Here is a 24,619-nt window from a genome sequence, read left to right on the forward strand (position 1 = left end):
TTTAACTGTCCGAAAGCTGAAAATACGTCATTACAGGACTAAGGTATGAAATTTTCAGTGGCATTCTGTAATAAAAATTTCTGTTCTATTTTGCACTGAGTAATCACAAGGAAAACTGCGCTCTAACTATGAGGACATCTAGTTAAATTTGAACTAATGGATAATTGTAGATAATAACATGGGAAATGAGAACTTCATTAAGTAGATACCATGCCAAACAGCTCATGCGCTGAACCTCCACAAAGAGGTACGTTTCTGTTTTGTTGCTTATCCCCCTTGAAGTGAGTCCCAATTCAAACCAAAACAAGTGATCGCGGAGAGAGTAGTGCAGTAGCTTCTGAGGGTAAAAACCCTCGAGCACCCGAGGTTAGAAGTCTGACTTTCTCATATGAAGATGACACTCACACATTCGAATGCATAACCCCATTTCACAAAGGGCTCTTTCGCACACCTCACAGAGAGAACACAAGGTAAAAAACAACCATACTCAAACCAGGATTCGAACACTAGACGTCCAGATCACAAGGAAGGATAGTACGTTCCTTCATTGGCGATAGCACTATAAGCCGACCCACCATTATTACTGCGTCTACAGAGCATCCGAGAAGTTTCTTTTTAAAACGCAACTTCTCTTCCTCGTATTCGTGGTGCCCTTTCCCAGAGAAGTCTTTCACCAGTTTTATAATGACTAAAACCGACATAAATTGTAATCATTCGTGTATATACCATTAATTTATGCAACATGCAATATAGCCATAAGCAAATACTTTCATAGACAAAGGGAAAGCAAGAATAAATGCATGTAAGCAAGAGAATGAAAGTAAAGGTTGTTGCATTCATTGTAATCTGACTCTGAACTACAATTATAGTCACAAGACAAAGTGGCGAATTTCATTGATTTAAATCTTGCTTTTATGAATTATCGCTTTTACATGCATGAGAAAGTACGGACTGACAGACGGTGAACAGCTTGATAGATTTGATTCATTCTCTATTTTAAATGCTAATCCTGCATACCAAATTTTATTAACATGGCTCTTTCCATTTTACAATTATTGAGTCCATTTGTACTCCGGACAAACACATTTTCTCCGACAGATTTTACGGGCCGCGGTGGCCTGGTGGTAAGGTCTCGGCTTCGGAACCGGAAGGTTTCAGGTTCGTGACCCGATTCCACCGAAGAACCGTCGTGCAAGGGGGTCTGTTGCACGTTAAATCCGTCATGACCAAACGTCCTCCCGCTGGTGTGGTGTGGAGAGGGGGGTGCCAGCTCAGGTGTCGTCCTCGTCATCTGACCGTTGTTCAAAATGACGAGGTCCGTTCCAAAATAGCCCTAGCGTTGCTTCAAACGGGACGTTAATATAATCAAATCAAATCTGACAGATTTTACTCAATATTTGATAAAATTCCACAAATTTGATGAAGAGTATATAAGAAATTTCATTTGTTTCTCTTAAAGAATTTTTGAGTTATTTTTGTCATAAAGAGATTGACTGACAGCCATCATTTTCGGACTGAAGGACAGCCAAAATGAAGTGCTTCATCAAAATCTCGAATTTGAATATTTTGACGATTACAGTTACGTTCTCTATACGTCGTTTACGATAAAATAAAAATGAAATATTTACAACCACAGATCATTCTTATGTTGCTATTAAATAATTCAGTATTTATTATAAAATAAATAATATCAAAGTACAAATATTATAGAAATAATATACAAATCTAGATTAGTTAAAAAATTTATATTATTGAAAATTCTTAAAATTTCTAAAAAGGGCCAATACTTTGTGTTAGTCGCAAGAACTGAAAGTTTAGTTCATGCATTTTAAACTTATTTGAAGAAATGAACTATCATCTGCAAATATTCTTGTTTCAATTAATCGCAAACATTAACATTTTTTAACAGAAAGTGTGAATTTATCGTTTGATTTTCCATTTATATTAGAAGAAAAAAAATCGTTTGCTTTTCTTAATATTGTTGCTAAAATCTTATCTGTTTGTGCATTTAAATATTTCGATTATGGCTATTAATTGGAATAAAAGAAAATTTACCATCAGTTTTTAAAAAATATTATTTGGCACTTGTGTACTAATTGTGTCATTGGCGAACATAGTCAATAGAAAAATAAGATATCTTTGTCGATCTTCTTTTAGCGATTAATCGTTATTTGTCGGTTAATAAAACTATCCATTCTTGGGTTCAAGCCATGATGGTTGCCTTTTATTATTACAATATTTTTAATACAGTGTATTGTCAGTAACGCGATAGATATGAAATTAAAAACCATCAAATTAAAAAAAGTTAATAATCAGAATAATGAGGTCCATTTTTTTAAAAATATGTCAAGAACTAAAAAACATCCAGCTTTGGAAAACTTATAAGCTGGCCGGATTTACATAATGCTGCCATTAAAACTTTCACCTCCTTTCTTTTATTTAATTAGTTTCATTCAAGTTTTTAATCTTTACACCACTTGCATTTAAAATATTTCAAACCATTAAAATAAAAGAAAAGCAAAAATTTCATTTCTTTTTTTTTCAAAACTGGCAACGTAAATTGATGATGCTCGGAACGTTCAAAATGAGGGCTTGAAAATCACTTTTTAGCCTCTCAGTTACAGAGAAACTTTAAGTACAAAAGCTGTTCGTCTCAATGGAGCGTTGATTTGGCTAATAGATTTCTATTTTTAATATTAAAGAAATTAAAAATGCAACCTAATCCAACCATTTCCACCCGTTGTTGGGCTAGATAGCCCGTCTACGAGCTCACACGAGATTTTTACATTTCTTACAACATATTCCAAGCCAGTTAAAATCCAAAGTTAATCTAGTTTTCTTGTTCACAAGATAACAATGGAAAAGTGTCATACGTCTGTATAAACAGTGGCTCAAAAAGTTGAGAGTACACCTTATTTTTACTTGATAAATCCGACTTTCAATATAAATAACACATTACCGGGTAGTGCAAACATGTTTTTATTTTTACACATAACAAATGGTTTAATTTAGAGTAAAAATAAAGAAAAATGAACAAAAAACTTCTAAAACGAAAAATTTCAGAAGCATTTTAAATAAATATGCGCAGAATTTTGCTCAAAAAATTGAGAATACACCAATGAAATTCTTGTAATATCACGCATAGAAACAAAGTGTCACTATTAAGTTGCAGGTCTTTTGGCTCCTATGATGGCCTCTAAACGTCGTGGTACCGATTCGACCCTTTTTTGGTGGTATCTGAAGATATCTTACCCCATTCTTCTTGCACCACTTGTTTTAAATGGGTTTTGTTTCTAATTTTGTGTTTTTGGACCACTGATTCGAGTGTGGCCCGCAGATATTCAATGATATTGATGTCGAGGTACTGTGGTGGTGTGTGTAAATGATATTTACAATGAAAAAGACACCATATTTTGACGTTACGTGTATTCTGTTTGGGGTCATTGTGCTACTGAAAAATAAAATTTCCTTCTAAACCCAATTTTTTAGAACTTTCCTTTAGATTGCTGCGAAGTATATCCACGTAAATTATATCGTTTATAATGCCATCTATAAAAATTAAATTTCCTACATCGGATGAAGCCATGTAACCTCAAATCATGACAGAGTCACCATCATGTTTAACTGTAAGACGTAAATTTTTTGGATCCAAAGCAGTATTAGGCTTTCTCCATACAGTAAGATGGTTGTCACTGCCAAAAATGTTGAGTTTTCTTTCATTACTAAATATACCTTTCTTCCCAACGTTATTGGTCTTCAATTGATGAGTTTTTGCACTTCAAATTGAACTTCAAATGCCTTTTCTGAATTTGCAAGCTCATGAACGGTTTCTCTCTAACAATGCGACTTTTATATCCAGCTTGTCTAATGTCACTAGCACAGTTTCAGCACCTACACTTCTGCCTATGATTTCAAAAGTTCCTGCAAAAAGTTGGATGAACCATGTAGTCGCAGCAATCTAAAGGAAAGTGTTAAAAATTTAGATTTAGATGGATATTCCATTTTCCAGCAGGACAACGACCCCAAACAGAATGCACCTAACGTCAAAATAGGGTGTCTTTTTCATTGTAAACAGCAGTTACACACACCACCACAGTACCCCGACATCAATACCATTGAATACTCGTGGAACGTATTCGAAAAAGTGGTTCAAAAACACAAAATAAGAAACAAAACCCATGTATAACAAGTGTTGCAAGAAGAATGGGGCAAAATATCTTCGGATACCGCCAAAAATGGGTCGAATCGGTACCATGACGCTTAGAGGCCATTATAAGAGCCAAAAGACATGCAATTTAATAGTGACACTTTGTTTCTATGCGTGATATTGCAAAAATTTCATTGGTGTATTCCCAATTTTTTTGAGGCAAAATTCTGCGTATGTTTATTTAAAATGCTTCTGAAACTTTTCATTTTAGAAGTTTTTCGTTGATTTTTCTTTATTTTTACTCTAAATTAAACCATTTGTTATGTGTAAAAAGAAAACATGTTTGCACTTCCCGGTAATGTGTTATTTATATTAAAAGCCGAATTTATCAAGTAAAAGTAAGGTGTACTCTCTATTTTTTGAGCCACTGTATATATGTACGTATATGTATGTAAGTAATGATATCTCTTAATTTAAATATTAATTAATTTCCTAATTTTTATCGTAAATTAGTCCGTGTTAATTTCATTCTAAAATATTCTCTTATTTCCTGATCCAATTGCCACTTCTTATTTAATTTCTCCTACACGCGCTCTATGAAACTGCTGGTCTTGGGATTTCTCACGTTCCGAGTGAAGGGATAAAAATTCCTAATGCTTACAACATTCTTTTTAAGGTATGCTAACATTCTCTTTCCTAAGATTACACGTGCCAAAGAAATACATTTCTTATAGTTTATACAATTAACAATTGGAACTATACGTACGTTTCAGACTGCCTCATCGAACGATTTTACAGCTGCACCGAATTCAACGTTTCACTAATAGATGAAAGTAAAAAATATTATTAGGAAGCTCTGAAGAAGACCACAACATTTTTAATCGTGCTTTTATTTTAACTCTGTCTCCAAAAACTTCATTCAGTCAGAGGAAAGAAGTTGTGAAAGAGGCCACGAAATAGGCATCAGGCAGAAAGAATAATATAGCCCAAAAAATAGGCTTAATCATCAGCAGATCGATAATCGCTTTGACTAATCTATAGATAGAGATGATCATATTTTTTCATAACTATTATCTCACGAAAGCTGCTTTTGTATTATCATTTTGTATCGTTTCTGAACAATTTTGTTTCTTTATTTTCAATAAATTCTTTTACATTTAATTTAATATACAATGTTAAAATTTTTTAATGCTATTATGAAATTCAAATTCATCCACCAAAAGAATAAAATGTATGCTCTCGTCAATGTTAAAATTAACATAAAAAATGACTCTCTTTAGGCATTAAATCTGAAATAAAGTTTTGGCTGCGCAGAAGAATCTTTTAAATTTTTTAAAATTTCGATTTATTTTACCATAATGTACGTACAAAGAATAAGTGTTAAGAAATATGTGAGTCTACATCGCGACACAAAAATAGAAGAGACAGAATTTTTTCCCTTTGATCATTTTACTATGAGATTTTGATAGAGATTTCCAGTGTTTATTTTGTGTTTATTTGTTAGTGTTATGTGTTTATTTTGACTGGAGAATTTATCTATTTTTAAAAGACTATTATAAACATTAGGGATTTTTATCTCTTCATTCGAAGCGTGAGAAATATTGAGACCAGCAGTTTCATAGAGCGCGTGTAGAATTAATTAAATAAAAAGTGGGAATTGGATCAGGAAAAAAGACATTTTAGAATGAAGTGAATAATGGCTAAATTGAGATAAAAATTAGGAAATTAATTAATATTTCAGGTTAAGAGATATCATTACACATACACACACATGCATACACACATATATTTCATCATAATTTACGTACAAAAAATAAATAATAAGAAATATACATATTTCTTACTACATATTTCTACATATTTCTTACAGTATATATTCCATATAAAAACGGCATATATTCCATATATATTGTTTACCAGCCTAAATAGTTAGTGCGGGTAAACAAATTGGTCGCAAAAGGCGTATAATACAAGAAAAATTAAAGTAAAGAAAAAGTAAACATAATAATGAAAAAGTAAATTAGTAACGCTGTGTTCAATGATCCATCTGCAAAGTATCAACAGAGATAAATGAATATAAAAACACCGTGAAGATTCGTCAAAATCTATTATTCGATTTTTTTTTTTTTTTTTTTGATTATTGCAATGCTTCCTGTTTTATGCTTCGTATATGAAAATGTTAAAGTAAAATAAATAAATAAATAAATAAATAAAATGAAATTGCTGTTCGTTATTTTTTTAGCATTTAGAGAACGTGCCTCTTCGTCATTTTTATACTTCAAAAGTGAGGAAATTTTGTTATAAGCAATTCTGTAAAGAGTTGCTTAGAACTCTATAAAGAGTTTCATGTAACCTTTTTCTCTCAAGCTTCCAACTTTTCCAGACAGAGCATTCCTTATCTTACAGAACTCCGTCTCGTTTCCGAGCGCCGGGGGGATCTGCCTTATACAGATAAAAGTTAAGGAAAGTTCCATTCTTGTTTAGCAGAACAAAGAAGAAATCTGTAAGAAGCTACTGTTGTAAGAGTGTCAGTGACAACTGTTGAGAGATCTTGAAAAGAAAGGATAAAAAAAAAATAAAGATGATACAATAGATTTTATATCAAAAATTATTTATTAGATTACTAAACGATTACAAAAAATTAACAATTAAATCAGGTTGCCAAACCATTATAAAAAGGAAACAATACTTATAGTCATTTATTAGCATTAAAATTATTTTGTGAGGTTGCTAAATGATTACAAAAATAACAGCATTTATAGATTCTTTTGAATTAAAGATTATTTCATTAGGTTGCCAAACAATTTCTAAAAGTAAGTATATGTAAAAAGATTTATTTTCATTAAAAATAACTTTTAATAAATTGCCAAACGATTACAAAATGTTAAGAGCATTTTAATATTTAATTGGATTAAATATATTTTATTAGGTTGCCAAACTATTGTAAAAGTAAAACTATATTTGGATAAATATATTAGTACTAAATTGATTTTATTAGTTTGCTAAATGATTTCCAAAAATATTTCCAATATTCAAAATTATTTTTTCAGGTTAAAAATTATTTCATTAGGTTGCCTGATAATTTCTAAAAATAAGAATATTTTGTGAGATTTATTTGCTCCAAAATTACTTTTGTTAAATTACCAAACGATTAGAAAAATGTAAAAATATTTAAACAGTTTTATTTAGATGTCACTTAGGTATTATAAAAATATTCATGTCTTTAAATTATAACTTTATTTTTGTATACGTAAGTTACCACTAATTTTCAATGAAAAAATTAAATAAATAATTATTGCTAGCGGATACAAACATAATTTTGTTTAGTAATCTTGTCATATTTTATCGATTGATTATCTTTCTTGAGCATTTCAAGAAAAGAAATTCTCTACCAAAAGTTAGAAAATACGTGTATCTATTAGTATTTTAGAAGTCAAATTGTTTGTGTTAAACTTTGCACAAATAAACTTGGAAGAATGGAAATGTACATCCTGGAGGGATTTAAAAATGGTTTTAAAAAGAATTTCAATTATTTAAAAATTGAATATAGTTTTAGCATTTTTCCAAATTAACTTTCTTAGATATTATCCCTTTAAAATTGAACTTTAAACCATTTTAAAATGAAAAATTGTCTTTTTAAGATTACCAGAATATTTTTTCTTAAATTTTAACATTATTTCACATTGTTAAAAACTGTTTTTATTGCCTTATCGAATAATCAAGTTCATGTTCTTTTTTTATGTAAAGCTAGAAAAAAAAGATCCTGTTTATTATTGTGTAGTTACAATTCTACTAATTATAACCAAGAATGCGTGTCGATCAGCGCTCCAAACAGACAGTTAGACCATAAGTTAAAAACTTAGAAATAAACAAGGATAGAAATGTGCACTCCGTTATTAATATTTTTTAAAATTTGAATTTGAATTATTTGAAAATTATGCAAATTTTGATATTTTTTGCCGAAACACCTTCTGAAAGATTAAAGCATAAAAAAGAGTTTCTAGACTATTCAAGAATTCCAAAATTGTCTTCTCAATGATGTCAGTATAGTTGACATGCAATGTATTTTGGATAACCTTAGTTAAATTTAAAAAAATAATTAAATATATTTTGCAGTATTACATATATTTGAAAACAGTACAGGAAAAATAGGGTTTGAAATGGCTACTACTAAAATTTCGTCTACTGTTTTCTTTTGTTGTTGAGAGTGTTTGAAAATTCTGCTTATTTTTCTTTATTGAATAAGTTTCTGTTTAAAGTACATTTTAAATAATAATTTCCGAAATTGCGTTATATTTACAATAATGGTTTCACTTCAGAAGTAAGCAATGGTGAGAAGATTTTAAGTACTTCCATTTTTAATATTGTTTTTTTAAACTATTTAGATAAATTCTGAAATGCATTCTGCAGTGCAAACAAAATTTAGATGAAAACTCTATTATAAAATCTCTCTATAATAAATAACTCTATTTTCTGTTCCCATTTTTTAAAACATTGTTTGATTCAGCAATAAAGTTATTAGATTAGTTTTCTACAAATTTCAAGTCGAGATATCAGGAAATTATAGAGGCGCGTAGCACAATGAACAGAACGGCAACGTAAGGATTTTAAAATAGCGCACGTCTATTCGTAGATTAAAAATACCTGTCTGAGAAAGCCATTAAGAGTTAGATATAAAAGTTTAATTGAAATTTCTTTCAGCTAATAATTACGATGAAACCCCTAATCTCCAAAGATGACTAATAATATATAATATTTTATCTAATACTTCTATATGACAGGTTACAGCACCCAAAGCGATAAAATGGGGAAGTTGCAAAAAAAAAAAAAAAAAAAAAAAAAAGATTACTCAAACAATAAAAGAGATCGGCCAGAAAGTCTCCCCCAAACTTTCTCGCATGTCCCTTAATAAGATTGTCATACCAGATTTCGCCTTATATGGCACTGGCGTACAATAGTTACGGTATATTAGGCGGGAATTCAGCATTTTTAGCGAATATATCGCGTCATTCTTGGCGAGTTATTTGGCGATTAATCCCTGGCATGCGTTAATAGTACCCAAAAAATCAAATTTGTGTTTTAGACAAATTTTTCTTTTTTCGATTGCAATAAAGTTTTGACACAAAATTGCACTTGTAATCACAAAATCCCGTACCAAATTTGATATATTTAAGCCATTGCTTTTTGTATTATCTCATTCATATGTTTCTGAAAGTACAGACTGACACAAGTCAATCCTTTGTTGGATTGGCTCAAAATTTGAATGGTGTTCATTACAATAGATGTTAAATCTGTGTGTCAAATTTTTATCTATCTAGCTCTCTTCATTTCGTAATTAATTAGCGTATTAATTTATATTCAGACAGCCAGGCAGGCGGGCTTCCTCAATACAGATTTTACTGAAAATATGATAGAAATTTGCAAATTCGAGGTAAAGATCGTATATCAAATTTCAATCGTCTAGCTCAAAGCGTTTTTAGGCTTATCATTGTTACAGACAAACGGACATTTTCTAAAAATATGTTTTTCGAAATCAGAGAGGCCTAAAATATGGAGTTGCCTCAAAATTTCGAGATCGAATTTTTTGACGATTACTATACTTTCTGTTATACTACGTATAACAGAAATTAAAAATATATGGTGGCAATTTTAAATATTATATGATTGGAATGAAAACACGGCGTCGCCATTTTCGCTGGCAATTTAAAATAAACATGACTATTGTTATTTTAATGGGGGTGAAATCTGTATTCATTGTTTATATCTCAATTTTCTTTATAAATAACATGACAGTAATAATTTCTTTGAATAAATGAGTCGCTCTTATTTTCTTAAAATACATTGAAATGGATATTAAACCGCTTATTGTTATTCGAAGAAGCAAAATTAATTTTGAATCAAATTACTTTAAGGTGCGATGAAAATATAAACCTCTCCGGAAAAACAATATAAACAGAACTGATGATTTTAAAAATATTTTTCTTTTTCCTGTTGATTTAAGTTTCAAATTTATTTTTTTCAACATTTAAGTGGTTTCTAATCTCCAAATTCCATTTTCGAGTACTTAGAATAATTTTTCTTTGCATTTATTTTTTTATTGCTTTTTTTAGCAATTTTACTGCTTTTTTTAGAGTTAGATGTTTTAGGATCAAAAACTTCTATGATTTTTTTTAATTAACTTAAGTATAGCAAGAAAAAATAAAATAAAATATTTTTAAAAAAAAACTCAATGGAAGCAAAAGTGTTCCGCATGAGTTAAACAAAAGTTTGCATTAATTAAAAAAAAACTAAAATATATTGTATAGTACAAAATGCTTTTTTCTTATAAAAAAAAGTCAGTAACATAGATTTTTTTTGCTTATGTCGTAGATTAATTGGAAAAGTCTGATTTTTGTAAAAGAAAAATTCGTGGAAATTCTGAAAAAATTTCAATATTTTTATTTATATGCATAAAAAATGCCTTTCTATTAAATGCTGGCATTAAATATATCTTAACTTTCTTTGCACATGATGTTTATATGATGCATTACTGACAAGAAATATGATAAGCGATAACTTTTATCATTTAATTATCCGCCTTTGTTGACTGTTTGTTGTCCGGAATACTGACTTTCTGTCTGTTAAACTATTAAAATTATTGCGACGTTGATTAAAATTATTGTGGTTATTGATTCTAAATTGGCACCACTTTTGGCGATTTGGCGAGAAAATGCTTTTTTGGAATGAAAGGTTTCGTGTTTTGGTAAAACACAGTATTTAGATACTGAGAAATTTCTAGAAAGTTCGATCCCTCACCTCGCCTGACTAAATAGTGGGCAATTGATCTGGTGTTCAGTTTTAGAATTTTTCTTTCCTCTCCTTCCATATCCCACAGGAGGCACCTCAGATATGAGGATGAGTAGCTTCCGGCATGGTGGTTGGTTCTCGCCGCCCTGGAGGGTACACGAAAAGGTGGGAGTCTGGCTCTTCTCATCGTTGACGGGACGTACTTCCTTAAGGAGGGTTTGTACCGTGGTCAATGATGGCTCTTAGGACTTACCCACAGTTTCCGCCAGTGTTGCTGTAGTCGCTGTCCGGTCATTCCATTTCTTATTCGTGTGCCTTCGATATATCCGTGTGTCTTCGATATTATCTGTGATATTATTTCATCCCCTTTCATATCCCACAGGAGGCATTTCAGATATGAGGCTGCAAACCTTCCGCCATGGGGATTGGTTGTCGCCACCCGATGAGTACAGAAATAGTGTGGGGTCAGTTACTCCTTATTGATGATGGCACGCACAAAGGTGATGATGGCACGCGAAAGGCCCTCACTGACCACGGTGAAAGCACCGTGGTCAGTGAGGGCCTTTCAGACTGAACAGCAATTCCGGCCAATGCTTTAGCGGCGGTCTAGTTATTCAGATTTATCCGAATAATTGTGCGCTTCAAGGTTTGTCGGAGTAGTCAACTTGTGATTTACTCCCTCCCATGTCAAATACCTCATCTGATCACTAGTGTTCTTCGCTTTCATTCGATCTTTCACAAGGCAAGATTGCCGACAGACTACACTGGAACGTACTGAAAGCAGGCTATTCCTCTATTCTGTCATTTCCCGGAGATATACCCCTTGTTGGGCTAGGTGCTCCGTTAACCACATCACTATGGAGTTTAATTTCGGAGTTGGATGAACATCTAAGCATATTTAGCACTGCAAAGTCCGTGATTTATGAAATTTATAATTAATGCTCGTGTATGGTTGCGTTTAAGTTTTGAGTTATATAAAAGCATCTCTTTTCACATCTGAATTTGTGATTTATTACCATAAAGTAAATTATTTTAATCTAAATTACTTGGACCATTATTTATACCTCTTTTCACAAGTGAAAGACAACATTTGATGCAATAATGTAAAATGCATTTATTTAAAATTTCTCCATGTTATTTCTTTGGAAAATTTTAATTTAAAGGAATCGCTCTACTAAAAATTACTACGCGTGCATATTAAAAATTTTATTTAAAAAACAAAACAAAATTCTAATTCGAAGTTAATGTCCAAAGAAAGCAATTCTTTTTTTTTTTTTCAATCTTAATTTATCATTGGCAAAATCAAGCGAAGGAATAAACTGATAAAAAATTAAATTAGTTTGAATTTCAACATAACAATAAAAGTATAGGCGTCGAGCATGTTTCAAAATGAATTATAAAAATTATTAAAATGAAAGAAATAAATATATGCGAAGCTGAAATTCACTTCCTTAAAATTTTATTAATATTATTATTACTTCATTTTAGTTTAAAGATAGCATAAAAATAATTTTTATGTGATAATGTTTTCGGAAGCTGTAGATGGAAAATCAAAAGCCTGCTTTCTTTTTATTTATTGTATTTTCATTTAATTGATTTTTAGACTTTGGAAAGTTGATAGTGTCTTTTCTATTGTTTACAAGAGTACGAGTGCGAAATTGTACTAAATCTGGAAAATAAAACACTGCAAATTTATATAAAAGACGTACAATTTCTTTATGTATATACCGGGTAATCGTCCCGGTAAAGTCCTTTTATGTCTTTTAAATTTTAAACGGCATCTCGTATAGCCATGGAAATTACTTGCATATGTATTGAGACATTGTGCAGCGCTCCTAGTGATGAAATAAGAAAAGCTCCAAAAATATAAAAAAGTAAAGAGATCGGCCAAAAAGTCTAGTTAGAGAAGTGTACACTGTACCGTATTAAAAATATAGAAAAATTTCTGCGAACTCATCGTTAAAATTGGCGAAGATATTCGCGATTAATATTATGAGCTTTCCTTTAAAAAAGAGTTCGACTTAAAAGTGAAAAATGTATTCTCGAGTATTATCATACAGTTTTTCCGAGTTAAAAAGATATTAAGAGATTGAGTCAACACTTTGAATCTCTTTATTTTATCCCACTCGACAAGTTGAACTCCACCGACAAGTTTATTGAATCGCTGCAGCCTATCATCGATCGCTGAATTACTATCTCGCCGCAGTAGATTGGGAATGTTCTTATCGGACTACTTGATAGAATGCAAATATGTACTGTTGGACCAAATATGTACTATTTTTACTTTCTTGTATACGTAGTATAGAGAAAGTATAGTAATCGTCAAAAAATTCGAACTCGAGATTTCGACGAATTTCCGCATTTCAAATCTCCCTCAGGTGAAAAGACACAGTTTTGAAAAATGTCCGTCCGTCTGGGACAAAGATAACTCAAAAATGCTTTGAGCTAAACGGTTGAAATTTGGTATATGGTCTTGGTACGAAATTTGCAAATTTCTATCCAATTTGAGCAAAATCCGTTCAGAGGAAGTGTGTCTGTCCGATTGTCCGAATATAAGCTAACACGATAACTAAAAAACGAAGAGAGCTAGATAGATAAAATTATGCACACAGAATTAACATCTATAGTATCTGTCAATATTTGATCCAAATCCAACAAGAGGCTGACCGTCCGTCGGTTTCTATTTTCAGAAACGTGTAAACGCGATTATTCAAAAGCGCCATTACTTAAATATATCAAATTTGGTATGGAATTTTGTGACTACGTGCAATTTTGTGCCAAATTTTTGTTTCAGTCAATTGGGAAAAACATGTCTAAAACACAAATACTATTCAGATACTATTAATCGCATGCCAGGGATTCATCGCCAAATAACTCGCCAAGGATGACACGATAGACTGAGTAAAAACGCTCAATTCACGCCAAAAGTGAATATTTCGTAACTATTGCACGCCATTGCCACACGAGGAGTTCTCGGGCATGACAAATTTGTTAGAGAGTATGCGAGAACGTTTTAGGGAGACCACTCCCGCTGGTTCAATATACTTTCCACGTTTTTCTTTAAAAATATAATTTTTTTTCTCTTCGTTTATTTTTGCTAACCTGATCCTTTTCCTTTTCCTTTACATTACAAAGAATATCAGGCATTTGCATTTGTGTTTTGTTCGGAGGATTTAACAGGATAGAACCTTTAAATTGTAAGTCCCCTTTCGTGGCTGTATTCCCGTGAGGTTTCAACCAGGTATTTGGGGAGTTGCACGAAGTTTGTGAATTCAGATCCTCGGAATTCCCTCCCCCCCCCTCCCCCGAGTATTTTATTTCATCTATTTTATTGTTATTTTTGTTTATTTTCATCAAGGCTTCAATTTCACTTCGCCATTGTTTAACTGGAAATTATTGTACAATAATAAAGGAGAATCTGTTTTCCATTTATATGGCAAACCCATTTTATGTCAAAAAAGGTCATATTTTTAATCGTAAATATATCCATCAGTTTTACAGATAATTCCACTAAATTTTTTCCAGTGCTTTTATTATGATATAACGTGCATTTTTACTTTTCGTATGCGTGGTATTGAAAAAGTATAGTTATGTTTTGGATCTCCCTGAACTCGAAAAACACATTTTTGGAAAATGTCCGTCTATTTGTTAGTGACAGAAATAACTCAAAAATGCTTTGAGATTGACGGATGAAATTTGGTAAACGGTCTTTATATCAAATTTGCTGATTTTTATCAAATTTTGAGTGAAATCTGTTCAGAGAGAGTCAGTCTGTCTGGTTGTTCGAATATAAGTTAATACGAACACTACAAAACAATGAAACCAAATAAATAAAATTTTATACTAAGAATTAACATTTATAGTGAAGACACACGCCTGTGAAAATTTAAGACAAAATGAACAACTTGTTGACTGTCTGTCTATACCTTCAGAAAAATGTTAACGAGATATATAAAAAACGCAATGGCTCAAATGCATCATATTAAGTATGGGTTTTTGTAACTACAAGTGCAGTTTTGTGTCAAATCTTCGTTTCATACGATTGAGAAAAACGTGTCTAAAGCACAAATTCGATTTTCGGATACTATTAACCGCATGCCAGGGATAAATCGCCAAAACCCGCCAAGGATGGCACGATAGATTCAGTAAAAACGCTAAATCATCGCCAAAAGTCAATATTCCGTTTCCATAATCATTGTGCGCCAATGTCATACTAGACATTCTCTGGCATGACAAGTTTATTGGAGAATATGCGAGAACATTTTGGGGAGGCCAACTCCCGCTTGTTCTAGCTGGACTTTCTGACCGATCTCCTTTACTTTTTAAGTTATTTTTTGTAGCTCCCTTATTTCGTCGCTTGGTGTGCTGTAACCAGCCTCGATAAATTTAGCGTAATCATTTTATTATAGGTAGATATGTATATTTATAAACATAGCTTTCAGATTCATGACAGAAAAGAAGAAATTTTTAAAATTAGATTTTATTTTATTTTACGCAAGAGACTGGAGGCATTCAGAGAAAAAGCGAAAAGAGAATCAATCAGTCTATATCGCGACACAAGGTAAAAAAAAAGTGAAAAATTTGTCCCCTCAGGGATTTTATTATGAGATTCTGATAGCTATTTCTTTGCTACGTGTCGACTTAGTTAAGGGAATCTTGGGTATCTTTTAAAAACATGTGCTGGTGATAAAGATTTTTATCTCTTCATTCTTGATGTGGAAATCACGGAGTCAGTAATTTTGTTAAGCGTTTATTAAGAATTACTAAATAATAAACCCTAAAAAAAATCTCAAAATGGCAACCTCAACCCTCAAAATGGCAAGTTATCATCTGAGAACATCATTATTTTTAAGTCATTGTTTGTTTCATTTAATTTAAGTCATTAACCAGTTTAAACTGATTTGGAATAAACATGCGACTATCAGATTACGCATGCGTCGATAGTCAGAAAAACGATATTTCTGTTCTTTTTTTTTTTTTTTTTTTTTTACATTTCACAATCGGTCGAAGCTCTAAAACTCTTTCTCGAGATCAGATTTTATTTATTTATTTTTTTCTTTTGAAAATCCGGTTTAAACTGTTTTGGAATGATCACATAACTATTGTATTCCATATATGGTTAATTTTTAAAAAGCAATGGTTTTTTTCCCCCCCATCTCAAAATCTTTCGAGCTGCAAAGATTAATATATCATCTAGTAAACGATATAAATCAGATCTTTTCAGAGTTTTATTTATACATTTTATATCACTGGAAAAATTGGTGAATGCTGCGACGACCATATAAAATATATAATATACAAATTTAAGTATTTGGGAGATAAATTTTCTTGTCGCTCTATTTTATAAACTGTCAATACTTTTTGCACACCCTGTATATAATCCATGAGATATATAGTTATTCTAAAGTAGAGCTCGTTAAAGATAATGAATCTAAATTTCTCTTATCCAATTTCTTTTATCGAAATATTAGGAAGTAGCAACATCTGCAGTTCTCAATATATCTAAAACACAATTACCTATACATAAATATAATTGAATGATTATTTGTTTATTTGAGTGTTACACCACTGCGCACTCCTTGACAGAGTCGAACAAATTTAGCACTCCTGTTTTTTACCACTTAGAAAGATAACTGCGTTATTCAAAAATTTCTATGGCTTCCTAAAGAGGATGAAAAGGGGACGGTGGAGTGATTTTATGTTTTTCTACCATAACTTTGAATCTTATCAATGTACAAAATTTATTTTTGTACCTGCTAAAAATTTAAAAAATTGATTTAAATTTAGTTTTTGTATGATTTTTTTCTCTAGCTTTAATCACATTTTCAAAATTTTAGTGCAATGATAATTAAATTAAAATTGAACATTCTAAAACATCTAAAGGGATTGAATATAAGAATATAACAACTATGTCACATAAAATTACCCGTACTTTGATTTTTCACACACATATATACTATATCTATATATACTTATTATAAAGCTGAATGTGTATGTGCATGTGTTTGGCGCATATATACCTACCAAATTTGGCATATATATACTTTGGAGGTCGGGAATGGGCATCTAAGAGAGATTTATTTCAATTTTTAATTAGAATCTTAATTAATTCAAAATGGAGCGAAATTTTGCGTTTTTCTGCTATAGTTTCTGAAAATATTTCTGCACGAAATTGGTTTTTATACAATATCGAAGTGCAAAAAATAATCTTTTCAATGATACTAATGTCTTAACTAACAAATTAAATTTCTATTTTTAATGAATTTTTAAAAAAATAATTTAATCGTATTTTTCAACAATTTATTTCGTACAAAATAAAAATAAAATTTAAGCTACACGAGCACATTGCACATTAATGAGAAAAAATTAACTTTTATCAACGTGTTGCCATCACATTAACCAAAGCTCACATTAAAAAAAATAAGTTAACTACCATTGCAAATGAAACATATATAAACTTAATTTTCTGTACGTTTCTGTATGAAATGAAATCCTTATGAAGCATACTATTTTTTGAAGCGAGTTCGCAAATTGCACAGACTAACTCTATGGCAAAGGATACCGACGTGCTCTGATGGGTCAATTTCTTTCGCACAGACTTTCTATGCTGTATCTGTTGCAACCCTGTTGAATTGTTTAGTTTCTACGTACTTTTTTGCCTACCATTTTTCAAAATGGATAAATTAATTCTTCCAGAGAAATACAATTATAAAATAACTGAGATTGACGAGATTAGAGCTATTTTTCGTATTTCAGATCTTGTAAATAAAGAATTAGCACAGGTAGAAATTTTTCTGTGAAGTATTATTAAAATAAGACTTGAAAATTAAGATTTTATTTTACAGGAAATGATCGGCCAATTTTTTAATTAAATTTTCACGTTAAAATCATTACCATAAAATATTTATATGCAAATATACGACATTTATTAAGATATTTAGATGACATTAAACGGAATAGAAATCATTATAAATCTTATTGAATATTCATGCAAAATAAAATAACACAAGAAGATATTTATTTAATAATTTCGTATTCAAATTATTACCATAAAATGTCTATCTGCAAATGTACTATATTTGTTGATATATTTAGATTCATATAGTTATTAACAATCTAATTTTTAATCTTTATTTTTGTTATTAACTTAATATTAAGATGTATAAATATATAAATAGTTTATACATTTCTTTTGAAACTTATTTCTTGCATTTCTGTAACACATATTTTAGGAATGGATTCAAGAATATCAATAAAGTTCGGAAACAGTTTGGCACAGTTTTGTAAGGTTTGAGCCAAATAAGCGATAACTACACTATTATGAGTGCAAAACATTGCCAAAAAGACCAATCAGAGCACGTCGGTATCCTTTGCCATAGAGTTGGTCTGTACAATTTGCGAACTCGCTTTTTTGAAAAGTAAATGCAAGGAAACGTTTTCTATGTTCTTTCACAATACCTATATTACTCATTCAATGAAATAGTTTTATTTAAGGCAAATATGACTTAATATGTACAAGATATCTACTCTAATAGAATCTCAACAGCTCATTTGTAACCTTTAGTAATAGGCATACATCTTCTAACAAAATAGTCTACATAAAATAAATAATTATATTTTATATAAGTTGAGTCAATAAATGCAAAATAATTACGAATTAAAAATTTTTGCTTATACCCGCTTCCTTGTGAATCATATTTAATAAAATATTCTTGAGACGCTATTATCATTATTCTATAAAAATGGGCGATTTTAGATGACTTCATGAATTGTCTCAAGTAAGTCAATCATCCCAATGTTTTTCACGAGTGAATGGCTTAGATTATAAAAATGTCGATTGTTCTAATATTGCAATATTCAAAACTTAATAAATCGGTCAGATTTGATCGCAAAAGATACAAACGTTTATTTATTTATTTAAAAGTTGAAATGTGAAGAATATTTTGTTGAATATGATTCCTTGGGACCAAAAGACTGTCTGAAATTTAAACTTCAAAATTTTTAAAAATATATTTATAAATTGAAAAAAAAATATTATTACTGACAGCGTTTATATCCTTTTGAAAATAAAACTATAAAACTGTTTTCATTAAATCCGTGAAATTTTTGTTGAATAATTCTTTGAGATATTGTAAATTGTGAAAATGATATTGTAGTGAATATAAGATTTCAAATCCGAACGACTCTGCTTTCAGTTCTCATATTTTTTTGAAGACATGCTGGGATTCACTAAAATGCGTCTTTATATTAATTGTAATTTTATTATTTCCACGTTAATTTAAAATTGAATATTACGGGTATTATAGAAAATGAGGGAGAGACGCGTAATACAGTGAACAGAATGGCTTAAGGCCTACATAATAGTGTAATTGAATAATATGACTATCAAAATTTGAAGTCTGAAAATATTTTTCTGAAACACCTTTTATGTGACTAAGTTACATAAAATATTAATTGAATATTTTAACGGGCATTAATACTGGCGAATCGGCTGGTCGCCAATGACGGCTAGTAACAAAATAAAAAAAACACGCAGACGGAATTGCTCATGTAATGACTTTAAAAATTGAAAGGTGTATTTAAATTTTTAAACCTTTCTTAAGAATTTCATGAATCTGCAAATGTTCCTAGAATTTATACAGCTGCGCTGCTACCATTTTGTGCAAACAAATCATTCATCTTCATATTTTTCCTTCCATTGAATATGTCTCAGTTTTTCCCTACTTGTCAGCAGAAAAGGGGAAAAGGGACGGCTATTTTAAAAAGAGTTTGATCGATCACATTAGAAGATGGTTCAGTCTTCTCAGAAATCGAAAAGAACAAGAATGTTCTTTCATTACCTTTTCCTTTAAATACTATCACAGCTGTCACAATAGGGATTACTGAAGTTTTTTTTTTTTTTTTTTTCAAATAAAATCCTAGTTTTTTTTAAAGTTGTCATAAATTTGTTCCAATTCATTTGGGTGCATTATACAAGATGTGAAATGAATGGGTGGATTCCAGAATTCCACAAAATCTTAATAAGAATCAAATAACATAAAAAGAGCAATTTTTGTGTATATATATATATATATATATATATATATATATATATATTACTGTATCTAGAAAATGGCTCTAACGATTTGTATCAAATTTTATATTAGATAAAGCTTTGCTTTTTAAGCTTATCCGTATAGGTGTATTTCCTGGAAAAAATAACGCGATTTTACACAAAAAAAATACTTATTTTTCATAACTAGCTATTACAGCTATTTTCTATGTGTGTGTTGGCGCTCTTCAGGCCGGACCGCGCGGCTTATAGCTACCAAATTTGGCACATGTATACCTTGAGGGTCGGGAATGTGCACCTCGGAACGGTTGTTTTGAATTTTTATTTAGAATTTTAATTAATTAAAAATTGTGCAAATTTTTGGCGTTTTTCCGCTCATTTATGAAAATATTACAGCAACAAAATTGATTTTTACATGATATTGAAGTTTAAAAGATAATCTTTTCAATACTGATGTTTTAGCCAACAAATTATATTTCTATTTTTAATGATTTTTTTAAATAATTTAATCATATTTTTCAACAATTTATTTCTCACAAAATAAAAATAAAATTTTACCTGAAAAAGCACATTACGCGTCAATAAGAAAAAATGATCTTTTATCAACGTGTTGCCATCACATTGACAAACGCTCAAACTAAAAAAATAAGTTAACTATTGTTGCAAAATAAGCATATTAACCCTTTATTTAATGAATAATGATGCCATCAATTTTTGAACTTCATTTTTGCACTAGTAGTTAATTTTTCTTGCAGAATAATCCCAGAGAACCGAAGAAAAATATTTTAATTAATAAAAATATCTTAATTAATTTAATTATTAATTAAATATTTTTAATTCCTACTTTTAGCTTATATTAACTTCTTGCTATCTGGGTTACATTCTCCGTGTTCTTTAGAATACCATCAGCAAAAATTGTCATATTATGAAGATATAAGCCAGATTTAAATGGTACTTTTAAGTACCGTCAGTAAATAAAGGGTTAAATGTATAAAATTGTAATTTTCAGCACGTGTCTGTATAAAATGAAATAAATATAATTTTTTTTTTGAAAATTAAATGCAAGGAAAAGTTTCTATTATCTATTACAATACCTATGCTATTAATTCAATGAAATAGTTTTATTTAAGCCGTATAGGGTTTAATATGTGCAAGATACCTACTCTAATCAGAGTCCAACAGCTCATTTGAAAGTCTTTAGAAATCGACATACATCTGCTAACAAATGGTCTAAATGAAATACATAATTATAATTTATCTTATCTTAATGGAGTCAATAAGTTCTGATGAATTACGAATTTTAAGTTTTTACATACATCCTCTGCCCAGTGAATTCTATTTCACAAAATATTCTTGAGATACGAATATCTTAAATCAACTCCAATGAACTAAATCACTGCAATTAACAACGACTAATGAAAATTTCAATATCACTATTCTATAAAAACGGGTGATTTTAGATCCCTTCATCGACCGTCTCAAAGAAGCTAATCATCTTCCAGGGTTTCTCAAGAGTCATTGGCCTATATTATGGAAATGTTGATTGTTCTAATATTATAATGCTCAAAACTTAATAAATCGGTCAGATTTGATCGCAGAAGATAGAAGCGTTTATTTATTCATTTAAAAGTTGAAGTGTCAAGTATATTTTGCTGAATATGATTCCTTAAGTCCAACGGACTGTCTAAAATGTAAACTTCATGATTTTTTGTAGAAGCTATATTTATAAACCGAATAAAATAAAATATTGTTATTGACATTATTTAAATTCTTTTAATTATTATTTAAATTCTTTTAAAAGTAAAGTTAAAAACTGAATTTTTCTTTGACCCTTTGAAATTTTTGTTCATTAATTCTTAGAGATATTGTAAATTATGTTCATTATTCTGTAGTGCACTTAAGATTTCAATGCCGAACGACTCTGCTTTCAGGTCGTCCCATATTTCTTTTTAAAGACGTGCTTGGATTCAGTAAAAAACTTCTTTGTATTACTTGTCGTTTCATCATTTCAATTTTAATTTAAAACTGAATTTTACGGAGTTGATAATAAAGTAGAGGGAGATGCGTAGTACAATGAACAGAACGGCTTCAGACCTACATAATAGTGTAAGTAAATTTTATAACTATCAAAATTTGAAGTTTAAAAATATTTTGCTGAAAAATCTATTATGAGACCAAGTTATATAAAATATTAAATGAATATGTTAATCGGCATTAAAACTGGCTACCCAGCTGGTCGCCAAAGACGATTTTGCTGTTTGCTTTCAGGGCCCTATTCCTAAAAATAAAAACAATAACAAAAACAGTGGGAGAGGTTTTCCCCAAACTTTTTCCGCATACTCTGTAATAAACCTGTCTTTCAAAAGAATGCCTTACATCACATTGGGATAGATTAGTAACGAAATATGACTTTTGGCGTCCATTTAGAATTGTCATTGAACCTGTCAAGTCATCCTTGGCGAGTTATTTGGCGATTTATCCTGGCATGCGATTAAGAATATCCGAAAAGAGAAACTGTGTATTCGATACGTTTTTCTTAACCTATCGAAGCTGACACAAAACTGCATCCGTAGTCAGAAAATCACATACCCATTTTGATATTTTTAAGCCATTGCTTTTTTGAATGAGATGTTTCTGAAATGACAGATCGTCAGACGGTCAATCTTTGCTTGGATTTGGCTCAAAGTATGATAGATGTTATATCTGTGTATCGAATTTTATCGATCTAGCTCTCTTCGTTCTGCAGTTCTTATGTTAACTGATATTCGAACAGCCAGGCAGACGAACTTTCTCTGAGCAGATTTTACACCAAATTTGATAGCAATCTGCAAATTTGGTGTAGACGGGATACGAAATTTCAATCGTCTAGCCCAAATGGCTTTTGGGCTATTTTTGTCACAGACAGACAAACGGACATTTCCCAGAAATACGTTTTTCGAACACATGGAGGTGTAAAACGTGAACATTGGTTAAAATCTCGAATTCAAATTTTTTGACGGATACTTACTTTCTGTAATATACATATTAGAAAAAGTAAAAAAGGAAAGAAAGAGAAAGAAAAAAGGTAAAGGATTAATTAATTATTGTAATTGCCACTGCCGTGCTATTAATGCACAAAAACCTACTGGTTATAATTCTGCGAAGCATGCAACTCTCATCTATGGGACTCCGAAATAAAAATCTGAGTACTCATGGCGTTCAGGGTATTACTGAATTTCTACAATTTTATGCTGCGGAAAGGAATGATGACGTGAGAGCTTTCGAAATTTTCGGAGACAGTACTCCTGCTGAATGAGGGGGGGGGGGGAGGATGGACTCATCTTGGTTAGCTGGAAGGCAAAACTATATTTCTTAACATCTAAGTCACTATCTGGGAGCATAAATTGTAGATGTTAGAAACAATCAAAATGAGGGCTTGAAAATCATTTTTCAGACACTAGCCTCTAAGATATTGCGGTTATCGAAAAACGTAAAATACGATAGTTGTTCGTCTTCATGAGGCGCTCATTTGGCTATTTGGATGTATTTTTCTATCTTCAATATGAAGAAAGTTACAGCGAAATGAAAATTTCAAGCTCCTTCTATTTCTATCTACTCTGAGCTAGATGGGCCATTTACGAACTCGTTTGAGATTTTCTACATTTCTAACACATTCGAGGCCGGTTAAAATCCAAACAAACTTACTCTAGTTATTCTGGTCACAAGATAACAGCATTATACGTCTGTATATATATGCGTATGTATGTATGTATTTAATGATATGACTTAATTTAAATACTAATTAATTTCATAATTTTTATCTTAAATGAGTTCATGTTCATTTTATTCTGAAATGTTCTCTTATTTCCTGATTCAATTCCCACTTTTCATTTCACTAATTCTACACGCGCTCTATAAAACTGATGATTTCAGCATTTCTCACGCTCTGAGTGAAGATATAAAACTCGCTAGTGTTTACAACATTCTTTTGAAGGTACTTAAGGTTTCCTTTTCTTAAGACTACACGTGTCAAAGAATTCCCTATCAAGATTTCATATCTTTTATCATCGTTTGTTTCTTGTACACATTATGCTTCCCAGGCTGATATATGTATATATATTTCCTAATTTTTATCTTAATTTAGCTCATATTAACTTCATTCTAAGATGTTCTCTTATTTCCTGATCCAATTCCACCCTTTTTTTTTATTATTTAATTCATGCGCCATGAGCTCTGTAAAGTGAAATCTGTACTTCCACACGCTCCAAGTGAAGAGATAAAAACTTGTGGTTTTGAGTTCTCGGGAGGATGATCGGTGAAGAATTGAAGAAAGTTTCCCCGAAGTCTTGTCATGAGCATCGTCGCAAATATGTCGTCTTCCTATAGGAATCTACCGATAAAAAACATACCCTTGATCTTTTTTTAATAGTTTGAAAATATGCATATACATTCATCACGTAATTATTTAATTTTTTTATCACGATTTTACTCCCTTCTAATTTAGAATATTTCAGTTGTATAATCGCCACCATTCCTCACATTCTCCCCTCGAACTACTAGAGCCTTTATACTTTCTATCATCAATACCTGCCCTATCTCACCCAAAGACAGAAAAAGAGTCAGGACTCGCTCGATGATCGCTCATCCGATGACGA

Source organism: Argiope bruennichi, chromosome 7 (assembly GCF_947563725.1).
Source record: "Argiope bruennichi chromosome 7, qqArgBrue1.1, whole genome shotgun sequence".
In the NCBI taxonomy this organism is placed as follows: domain Eukaryota; kingdom Metazoa; phylum Arthropoda; class Arachnida; order Araneae; family Araneidae; genus Argiope; species Argiope bruennichi.